Below are 12,366 nucleotides of genomic sequence, written 5' to 3'. Positions count from 1 at the left end.
TTTTAACTAGACTTCGTAGATGCGTTAATGTTGTTATTTCTCCATCACATGTGAGGTATTTACAGCTGACGGGTTATACAGCAACATATAACACGGCCCCTGGGTCTTTGACTCAAAGTCTTTTGGTTTTGTGAGTTAATGATTTGTCTTTGTTTTTAAGGGATTTATGTTCTAAACATTTATAGATTTGTGTTATTGGTTTGATAATCCCCCCCCACACACACACCTTTCATTTGCATAGCATTTGTTATGTATAGTTTTGTTAGTTCCCAGTCATCATCTGTCTGGTCTTTCTGTGCCACGTCTCCTCAGTCAATCATGTCTTCATGTTTGTTGACCTTTTTGTCTGTGCCAAGTTTAAATGTCTCTGTGTTAGTCTAAATGTTATTTTGCTTTTGCATTATGTTCAGTTTGACCTTCTCTGACTCGTTATCCCTGATTTGTTTCTACTGTTTCCCACCTGTTTTATTTTACCCTCATTGTCTGCAGTGTATTTATTGTCTGAGTCATCCTCAAAAATGTGTTCCCTGCAGCTCTGTTCCTTCCTTGGTTAGTTAATTCCTGCCTCATTCTTTACTCGTGTTTTTGTGTTATAGGGTTATAGGTATATATAAGGTATAAGGAGACTCTTCGGCATTAAAGCTGCTTTTAAGCTAAGTTTAAGTCTTGTCTCACGACTCCTGTATTTGGGTCCACACTTTGCCTGCCACACAGCCATTATTGAAATAGACTCCTATCCAAACAACATGGTTTTTCAGGGAAGACCTTAGTGGTAAACATGTCTGTGTCGCAACTTTTATTTGAGACATGTTGCTTCCATCAAATTCAGTATGGCCTTCTTTCTCTTCTTTTTTAAATGCTACATTTTCTCAGTTTAAACACCTGTTTTCTGTGTTGTACTGTGTTTGCAAAATAACTGAATCCTGTTTTTATTTAGATTTTTACACAGCAGACCAGCTTTTTGGATTTGGGTTGTAATATTGTGATGTTTGGTAGAATCTGTACTTTTTATTGTTTCTACCTGCTGTATTATGGGGGAGAGCAGAGATGCTGAATAAAAAATTGATGCCGAATAAAAAATTCTCTAGCTATATGGAATTTTAAAGAGTATTATCGAAACTTATTCTTTAATAAACTGAACCTCTAACATCTTTCAGTCCATTTCGATTATAGGGGTCACACTATTTACCGCATCGTCTCGCCAGCAGAGGTCAGTAGAGAACTGATCTGTGCTTATGCAGGCGCTTTGACTCTATTGTGGAGCAGCTGTGGAGGTTCCTCCCTCCTTCCCTCTTTGTCAGAGTAAATGTTGCCCACTGCTGCTGTGATGGAGAGCAGCTAGAAGAGGCGACACAGTCTGAGCATTAATAAGGAAGAACAACTCAGCAGGTCGGACCCGCACACACGCACGTCCTTGCACATGCAGGTCGCACTGTTTGTGTTCAAGGGAAAAACGCCAGTCATTCTTTCTATGTTTCTTTTAGACATAAGATTAAAGAATGCTTCATATTCAGGTTGGTGCTGGCAGTGGCACAGTTTACTTAAAGAGTGAAACAAAGTATGAAGTTGTAATGAGTGTGCTGTCAAGAAGCAATCTTCACGGACACATCGCAGCATGTTGAACTCTCCATCTGAGTCCCACTGTTGGAATAGGCTGCCTGTGTGCTGTGTGCCATTTCCCCAGTCAGTCCCCGGACAGCTTCAGTCGAGTCCTGATAAATAGAGATTTTAATTCCTCCGGACAGGGCCTGTGACTGTCAGGATAGCCTGAGGCGAGCAGGAGAGAGTCTCCTTGCAGGCTTTGCCCGGGTAAAGACAGCAAGCTCTCACCAGTAGCATCACAATGAGGTGTCGGAGTTCAGCTGTAGGACAAGACGCTGATGCTTGCTCGTGGACCCAAATCCCTGCTAATCTCACTTTTCTGTTTCCCCCCTCACCATTTCAGATGCTCCTACACTCACTGTAGCCTCCAGGCCAGAGTTACAATGTTTACTTGAAAATAAAATCCACACTTTTTGATGAGAGTTTATCAGAGTGTGTGTGAGAGAGAGACACACATGCAGGGGCAGAGAAGTTGTGGTGTTGCATTAGTCATGCAGTAAAAAAGGAGCAGGGGTGTGTGGAGGAAGAGGAGCAGACCTCTTGAGATGAGTAAGCACAGCCCTACACTCAATTTACTGCTTGATTTATGAGTTCATTTCCTGCATGAAGTTCTGTGGGGGTGAGGTGGTATATCTTTCCTACTATAGGTAGCAGTGGCTCCACTTCCAATTCCCCCATGAGACTCACGTTCACCACTGCAGGCCTTAGTGGGACTATAAATAATGGTTCCTGTAACAAGTGCACATTGAACACAGAAAGGAGAGGATGCCCAAACATCTTTATTCATGAAGGAGATTCTTATCTTCCGCTGCAGAGGACCAGATGGATTTAGACCACTCTGCATACCGAAACACTGCATGCACTTATGCTTACTTTATCTCTGCTCTCAGATAAGCATCTTGATATTCAGAATAATTGGACGATAAAAGGGCACCTTCTGTGTGTTTTTCTGTCTGTATCCAGGTGTGATTGTATGGAATTCATAAATCAGAAAGACAGAAACTGTCTAAATACTTAGACTTTTATTCTTGAACAGGAAAGTACTCAAAGGACGAGGTTAGCAAAGAAAAAGCTGAATAGTCAAGGAGAGGAAGAATGTAGACAGGAGTACTGGGAGGCTAACAATACGGCAAAGAGAGAGGTGGGAAAGACAAAAGAAAGGGAGTGAGCCATATGAAAGGCTGGACACTAAGGAAGGAGAAAAGGATCGACTGGCTGGGCAGAGACATTGAGCTGGAATGGATGTGCAACAGGTTAAGGTGATTAAGAATAGTGATGGAAATGCACTAACAAGTGAAGAGTGTGTTGAGAAGATGGAAGGAGTATTCTGAGGAGCTGATGAATGTAGAAAATGAGGAAGAGGAGAATGGATTGAGGACAGTTATTGAAGCCGGAAGTGCAAAGGATTAGTAAGAATGATGTGAGGGCAGCTATGATAAGGATGACATACTTGTAGAAGTATGGGAATGTCTAGAAGAGATGGTGGTGGACTTTCTTTTTTTTTTTAAACGTAATCTTTGCGAGTAAGAGGATGCCTGAAGAATCGGGAAGTGTACTGGCTCTGATTTCCAAGAACAAGAGTGATGTGCCAGTGAGCTCAACTACAGAGGGATCAAATTGATGAGCTATACCATGAAAAACCCAACATAACAAAATGAGTGAAAAGTGGAGAAAGACAACATCTATTAACATGTTTAGGCCTACTTTGAAAGAGAGAGCTTTGTGTTCTACCTGTTTGCAACAGTAAATAGGCAGTTCTTATATAGCGCTTTTCTTCTCTACCTTAGCAATTCAAAGTGCTTCATACAAAATGTCATTCAACCACTTTTTTCTCTGTTTAAGTGCTTTCTGTCTAACATTCATGCTCTAGTAAACCAGCAGCCTTCTGATTAGTGGATGACCTGCTCTACCTCCTGAGCTACAGTCCCCCACTGAGCAAATGAATGAAATTACCGTTTTTTAAAAAAAACCAAAAAAAACCCCCACAAAAGCTCTCACAGTACAATAGCTTTAAGACATGTAAACAAACAAACAAAACAACAATGGACCATTTTTTTAAAATTTAATTTTGACTCAAATACTTACAGCAACAATGAATAGAAACTTGAATGTTAACATTCATATTTATCTAACTGTAGTTTTGGAGGACTGATGAGGTTATGGCAGGGCGAGGCATCTGTCAGCTGTCTGTTCATCCACAATTCACAAGAATCGCTCCTCATGTCACGTCTGCTGTGGAGTGGAGAGAGTGTGGACCCAAATGCAGAGAACGGAGATGGAGTGAGGAGATTAATAAAAGCCAGCCTTTATTTGAGGCTGTAGAAAACTAGAAACAAAAGCAGAAAGTGACAAAGACTAAATTAACAAAACCTAAACTGGGAAGCAAGAAACCGGGAACATGGGAGGCAACAAGGGAAGACAATCCAGCAACAGACAAAGGCTGTATCCCAATTCAGGGTCTGCAACCTTAAAGGCCGCATTTTAAGGCTGATTACATCACAGCGACGCGACGAAGGCTGTCCCAATTCGAAGGCTGCTCGAAATGGGGCCCTCAAATGAGTCCTTCATTTCCCTGAATTTTAAGGATGTGGCGGTGTAGACTTCGTGACCCAACATATCCCAGAATGCATAGCGCGGCGGTGGGTGTGGATAATTTTGCTGAAAAAAAACGACGGATGAGGGGCGCCCGAAGAGTAAACTTTAAGTAAGTACGAAGAGTAAACTTTAAGTAAGTACTGAATATTATGTCACTTATTTATGTGCAAATGTTTAATAACGAAGAACATTAAAACATTACTGTTAGTGTATGTGACATTAGTGACGTTTGTACTAACTTGGTTTTAAAGCCTTTACTTTAAAATATACACCGTTCAATAGCTGACCTTAATCTTACAGAGAATGATCAAAGCTCATGTAGAAACAAACAAAGAAATGAACAAACGATTTTCTCCTTCATTTCTGTTAAACAAAGCTGTATGACACGTTTCCAGCTGTTAGTATCATGGTTGCTAGGAGCACAGGAAAGGCACAGTGACAGAAAACGAAAGACTAGGAACGATAAATACAACACAAGCAGAAAATAATAAAGAGAACCCAAACTATGAAAAACAACAAATCAAATAATATATCTTGAACCACAATTACAGATACTGGTTCACAGACAGACCCAGCTGTGACACCTCATCCTGGGGTATTGGTCAGATTTGAGTGAAATTTACACACAATGATCAGTGTTGGGAAGGTTACTTTTAAAATGTATTCCACTACAGATTACAGAACGCATGCCCCAAAATGTATTTTGTAACGTATTCCATTAAGTTACTCAATGAGAGTAACGTATTCTGAATACTTTGGATTACCTATTATATTATCATGCTTTTTACAACTACACGAATGTACTATTGCTGTGTGAATTATTACTTTTACTGAAGGTTACTCGCCATACCAATAGCAACTAGATTTTTAAATCTTAATATAAATGAGTAACAGTAGGGTGGGCATTAGGTAAGGCTGCACTTTTTACAGCAATCTCGTATAGAAAACTGATTCAGACGTATATAAAACAGGTCCGCGGCTCCGAACCGTAGTAAAGGGACCTCTGGCTAATATGTCGGGTTCGTGTCGGGCTCGTAGCCGAAAACTAGTGGAAAGTGGAAACCAAAAATAGAGAGGGCATACCTGAACATATGAAACAGGAAAATACCGCCGTGTAATCCCTTCATTTCAGCAAAGTAACTATATTCTGAGTACCACCTTTTTAAATGGTAACTGTAACAGAATACAGTTACTCATATTTTGTATTTTAAATACGTAACGGCGGTACATGTATTCCATTACTCCCCAACACTGACAATGATCACCAAATGGATGTTCACCCAAATTACCAAGGTCAAGGCCTCATGTGGCTCTTGGTTTCTGCACTAAACAAAGCAAAAGGTGTGTTAAAAGGGTTATCCATGAGATGCCAGGAAGTGTCATATCGTCTGTTTACATACGTGCTACATACACAAAGAACATGCCTAAAGTTTGAGTATTATGCTCATATTGTGACAGTCTTGGTTTTTTGACCCAGCATTTTTGTGTTTTTGGTATCATTCTTTCTGTTGACTCTGCCTCCTGTTTACTTAGTTCGTTTGGTATTTTGATAGACATGTGTTCTTGTGTTTTGAGTTTCCTTCCCCATGTCTCAGTCTCAGATTTAGTTTAGCTGCGTGTAGTTTCCAAGGCGTTTCCGCTCTGCCCTTATCACCTTGTGTGTATTTATACCCTCGTTTTGTTTCAGGTCTTTGTTGCATCATACTGTTGTTTCTGAGCTCCTGGAATTATCCCTAGAGTTTCCTATGTTTATTCATGGACTTTGCTATTTTGCTTTCGGGTTTCAGTTACACCTTCAATAAAAGGTCTATTCTTATTCAGTCCTTGTCTGCTTATGAGTCCATTTGAGGTCTTCACTGATCATTAAACCTGGCAATTATATTCAAAAATAAAAAGTACAGACAGGACAGCAGAGCCAGGGAGTCTAAAACAGATACTCACTCTGTATTAACGTGAGGTCACATTAACGTGCTTTAGCTAATACACAGTAGCTGAAGCTGTCCCAGCCGTCATAGGCTGTCATATCAGACAGATCACCGGCAGGCAGTTGCAGAGATTTTGAGCCGGAAAGGTGTCCAAATTATGAAACCAAATTTCAACCACGGATTCCAGCCTGGTGGCACAAACAAAGAAAAATTTATAGGAAACCCATCTATGGTATAATTTTAAAGACCTATTACACCAAACAAACACGACAGATTTTACATTAAGAAGCTAAAGCAAAAATATTATCTACTGTGACTGAGAAAACAAATAATACACAAGTTTATATTTTCATTGAATAAAGCAGAAATTAGGAGAAATAAAAACCTGACCTGAGTTGAGAAAAGTACTTGTCAAACATTAATAGTCACGTGCCTTTTAGTCAATCAAACTGCAGCAGATGAGTCTACAGGAGGCAGGGACAGTATATGGTAAATGGACTGGTTTTTATATAGCCTTTTCTACTCCTCTGAGCACTCAAAGCGCAATACTATTTGCTTCATTCAGCCATTCATACAAGCACTTGTTTTCTATGCTTGCCCAATATCCAAGCATATTTGGCATGCAGACTGGAGCAACCAGGGATCAAACCAACCTTCCAATTAGTAGCTTACCTATGTGACAAAGTGGAGGAGCAGTTGCAATGCTCTCCATTTGTCCCATATGTGTTTACCTTTTTTTTTTTTTTTTTGCACATTGTACACATTATTCTGTTTCTATTAGTGATGTGTCCTGTGTGTTAGATGCCTGCCTGGCATTTCCTCATTTTAAAGTCCTGATGATGTCACATATGACATCAGCAGGTCAAACCAAGTGGAGGGGTTTCTTTTTCCAGAGAGATGCTTCCTTTTGTTTGTGTTAAGGTTTAAAGGGATTTGTTTAATGTCCTTCCTTTCGTTAGTACTGCCATTTAGTTGTGTAAATGTGCATGTTAGAAGTGTGTAGAGGTTTTGTGTTTTTAGATAATCTGTGTAGAGTTTTAGATCCCTCAGTTGAGTGAGTGGTACTGGCTGGGCAATTGGAGGGAAATTGATGGCCCTATTTATAGTCAGTCTCTACCAGATGTGATGGGATGGTTCTGGGACCTTCCTTGATGGTTGAGGCTGACTACTTCACAACCTATGCTACCTCCTGAGCTACAGTCTAAGAAAACTGAATTTACCCCTGAAAAATAGGAATTTCTCTATAGCCCCAAAGCTAAAACTAATGTACAGTATTGCTTCTGTGAGCTCTGGATTATTGGCTTATTGTCTGGCCTTTTGATGTTACCCTGTGTCTCACTTCAAGATCTTTATTTGTTCAAGTAACTATCGTCCCCATAGGAAGTAAATTCCTAAATAAAGCACTTTTCAAGTGAAATACCACAAACTAAGATGTTTGGGGTTCTTTATTAATTCAGCAGACCATTTCTGGTTTGTAAAGATACAAACATGGGTCTCAGCAACAGCCAAGTGCAATAAGAATACTGGTTTTTAGTGGAGAATAGTCTCCACTAATAGTAGTGCCACACTATGTATTGATTACATTTAAATGATCATAATGATGATAGGTTTGGTAACATAACTGACACACATGTGGTCTCTAGTGAAACATATGCATGTGACTGTATCCAGGAGGCAATACATACCAGAGGAGACCTCGTTTGAATGAAATCTGCAGAACAATCAATGGAAAAACACTGTTACGGTAGTTCTTTTTTGGCCTGCGCTATAGAGCAGCACGGTCCTGCCAATACTGAATGCAATGCCATTCATTTTCATGAAAAGGTGCAGAGGAGCTTTTTTCCTTTTCAGACAATGTAAAACAAGCAACTGGCTATGCATAGCCCAAGGGCTGGAACCATGGGCAGAGCTAGCTTGCAGTGGTTTTCAATTTTTAACTGTCAACATTTAAGTTTTGACCCTTTTTGTTTTGTTTCTTGGAGCCAGAAGTGAACATAATTGAACAACAGGTGGCTAAGTTACCAGCTAATGCTAGCTAGGTGGTTAGCAGCCACATACCGCCTAATTACTGCTAATAAAACACTCAGGTTTTCACTCACCAAGGGTGAAGCACAAACATCTTGAATGTTATTTTCCACCAGCAGGGCTGATAATTTGTCAGATAAATAGATTCTGCTTTCCCTTCCATATTTGTCCAACCCTAACCTCAACTCCACCCTTAACCAGACCTGTATTATGATGCATAGTTAGATTACAGATTTAAAACAAGTTTACAGTTTAAACTGCCTAATCGATTAAATGTGACTCTACAGGATAGATGCATTTTGCAGCTTAAACATTGTCTTGTGTTTTATACTCACAGCTGTGGGTGCATGAAAGTACCAGCCTGCTCCCTTATACAGTGCAAGCTAGACAAATGGATGTGTCAGCTAAGCTCAGGGAGAGAGATCTTGCCACTGCCCAGGCAACTTGAAGCTGAGTGGCAATCTAGCCTGCAACTGCCCACCAGTTTTCATCTCAGACACTTTGTTGTCTATTTTCAACGAGGCAGCCGCAGGGGTCACCAGTGGTGAATCAGCCTTGTAGGAAGGGGAGATGAAAGAGTGCCATGGGGAGGAGAGAGAGAGAGAAGCATCCCACCGTTTCCTTTTATTGTCCCCTATGAATGTTGCTGGGGTCATAAAAGACCCCAGCACTAAAGAATTATATATAGCAGACAAATGACGAGGTTTGCACTGCTTTTTTTTCTTATCCTCCCACTGAGCGAGGAGGCCTGGACTCTATAGGGCAAATCAGCCACAGCAGCAGGGAATCTTTGGAAGGGAGCACAGGTAATGGAGATCGAATATATATGGAGAGTGTAATGTATGATGAATGTGCTCATGATTGTGCAACAAAACTCAGAATTTATTGTAACACAGTATACACTGCTTGAGCCTGCAGCATTACCGAGCTGGGCACATTTCCTTTTCATCATTGCAAGAATACATATTTATAAATGTTTAGTTTTAAACTTTCCCCCCACATGGCTGCAATCTTGAAAGCTTATGGTGAGGTTGACTGAAATGACAGATTCCTTCAATGTGTCTCCTAATTAACTGCTCTGAACACACACCACTGCTTCTTCTTCCCCTTGCAAGTAGAAGGTTTGAGTGGCTCTGTGTTCCTGGGCTTCCGTTGTCACATACTCATCAGCCACAGTATTGAAGGACCAGTTTTAGCACCTACTCCCCACCAGATTGTTGTCTCCCTCATCGTGCTAATGTGCTTTATGAGTTTTGCTCGTTGTAACTGTTGGTTGCTTCTTCTGTCTTCCCTTAGTGAAACGCATTGCTTAAGAGATGGTTAAAGAAGAAAATGTGTTTTTTTTGCTTAGTAATTTCTATAAACTGGCTTTTTTTAAAAGTGAATGTCTCTGATAATTAATTCGTGTTTCAGGAAACAAATGCTAGTTTCTTGACACCTAGCACCACAAGCTTAACCCTCTCAAGGCAGGCGTTGCAGATTTGCAACAAGTAAAAGCTAACAACCTGATTACCCCACATACATATTTTATGATTTTTTTTTACTCAGAAGTACCACTGCAGGTATTCTTTTGTGCATTAGCAACAAAACTTAATTTGAGCCTGAGAGGGTTAAAGCCAGGAAAGAACTAGTCTGGCTCTGTCCAAAAAGAAAACAAATTTAAACACAGGCACCTTTTAAAGTTTATATCAATTGAATTCTGTTCAGTGCTGTTTAGACAGGTGCGTTACACTCCCCGATTACTTTACGGTATTGGTCAAATGCTAATCCCAGGTTTGCTTCAATTCTCTGTGGCATAGATTCAGCAGCATGCTGGAAGCATACCTTTTGACATGATAGCATCATGCAGGTGCTTCAGATTTTGAGGCAATTTGAGTGCATGTTCAAGAAACCAGTCTGAGATAATCTGAGCTTTGTAATATTTTGTTAGGGAGCTGGACAATGGTACACTGTGGTCATAAAGGGATGGACATGATCAGAATGGAACTCAGGTAGCTGTTTTTACTCTGCTTGTTGGGTAATAAACCTTACACTTTTAGCATCAGTGGATTCAGAAAGAACCAGACCCATTCTGTAGTCTTGTCTTGTTATATCTAAAACAGTTTAAATCCATATTTCTCCCTATCTATTTAAAAGGTTGCCTTTTTTTAATCACTGGATTAGGGGTGCAACTAAAAAACAGCTATAAAATAAACAGAAATATACTTTTTCTGTTTTTTTAATCAAATTTTAGCAGTTTAATCAAAAACTGAATTATCACATTAGCAAGACATTTAAACTGAGCTAGGCTACGTATTTGAGGCCTTATGTTTTTCATTTCCATTAGCCTATTGTGTTTAAATGCAGTATGTAAATGAACTAACTGGACCTGACTCAACTTTACCCTGACCAGAAGTATCCCTATAGCATGCCACCATCATGCTTCATCATTATTATTTCATTATTTCACAGGCAACAGGTGGTGGACGCTTTCCTCCAGAAGTCATTCAGAGGACTGAATCAACCTGGGTTTAGCCAGACCACAGAATCTTGTTTCTCACAATTTTATAGGTCATTTTTCAAAAACTCCAAGTGGACAATTATGTCTTTTGTGCCTCGTATGTCTGTCTCTGCTGTGGAGCTCAGGTAGAGCTACATCTTGTTATTTCAAACTTCTTCCATTTAAGAATTATGGAGGTAGCAGTAATCTTCAACTGAGCTAATATTTTTATTTATTTTTTGTGGCCTTCCCTTGATTTTTTGCTCTGATTTGTATTGCCACCTGTGAAACTTTAAACAGGTAGGACCGTCTGAAAAGATAGCCTTAATTTAGGTCAACTAGTGATTTATTCAAAGATCACATTTTTCTACATGTGATGTTTCAGTTTTTTGTTTTTAATACACTTTAATACACTTTATTATACAGAAATGTATATGAGGATAAGGATGCAATATACAAATGTGGAAAATGAGAGTTCTCTGCATACTTGCTGAATACACGCTTCAAAAAGAACAGCTGTGCAAGTCTTTTTGAGGACAACACACTTTTGATTGCTGATTTTCAAGGTGTGTTTTTCCACCTTGTCCTCAGGTTTGCCATTGTGAGTCATGAATGATGAGAAAAGCAGCAAAATGAAAGCTGCTATTAACAAGAAGGTAAATGGGAGACATTGTGTTTCTGTCTCAAAGTTGCTCAGGTGCAGCTTCAGACAGCTAAAATAACATCGTGTTATAACATTAGCAGTTAAAGAGTCATCGCTTCCTCAACATTGTCCTCTTGATATCTTCCCTGGGGAATCTAATTATATCTTCCTCTTAGTATTAAGTTACAGAGCGATTAGTAGACAGCTTGTGCTCATGCTGTTTTTAGATATATCTGTACGATGGCGAGGACTGCTTTAATTTGAGTTACACTGACTAGAATTTTAATCCTGCTCTTTCGAGCAGCCATGACTTCTGCTATACGAAAGAAATCTAGCACTCAAATTTAGTTAGGACCAAAAGTGGAAGACTCAGTCGTCCGTTGGGTAGCCCTATTAGAGACTAAATGTTACTTCTGACAGTTTGAACAAATGAAGGAGAGAGCAGGAAAGAGGAAAGCAGATAACTGTCGCTCCCTTTGAGCTATGGCAGCCATCCAGTATGGGCCTTCTTTGTATTCAGAGAGCACCTCGTTTTCGTGTCAGTGCGGGACAAGAGAAGCACTTAACGTGACATTTAGAGATGCTCAGAGATTCTCTCTGGAGACCAGAGGGAGGGAGAAAAGAACCAATGATGTTATCGCAGACATGTGTTTTAAATGCCAGGAGGGCTGCTTTGCCAAAGAGCTTTGGCCACAAAGATAAGAGAATAACCCGGCCTCTGGTCTTGCACCTCTTGCACCCATTCTAGGGCTCACGTTAAGCTTTGTCTGAAATGGTTTCATCTCTTTTTTATCAAATATGCTCTTGTAAAGCTTACAGAACAATCTTCTTAGATTGTACATTAGGGCTGTGGTTATCCTTAGAAGAAATCCTTGCATGCATGGTGCATTTTAAACAGTCGGCCACAGGATAGGACACACTTAGCTTTATGCGTGGGTGACTAGTGCTTTCTGGGATTCTGGATCTTAACCAGATGGCTGTAATACACATCTTAACTGTGGATCATAGCCATTTTTAAAGACTCATGAATAATGTTGAAAATCTCCCTTCCATTAATACTGCACTAAATATCTTATTGATGCGGGTTTATCCTGAAG

Source organism: Mchenga conophoros, linkage group LG23, assembly GCF_057382185.1.
Source record: "Mchenga conophoros isolate Kocher_MC1m ecotype Shallow Benthic linkage group LG23, M_conophoros_male_GT1.1, whole genome shotgun sequence".
Lineage (NCBI taxonomy): Eukaryota > Metazoa > Chordata > Actinopteri > Cichliformes > Cichlidae > Mchenga > Mchenga conophoros.
This window is presented reverse-complemented; position numbering follows the sequence as displayed.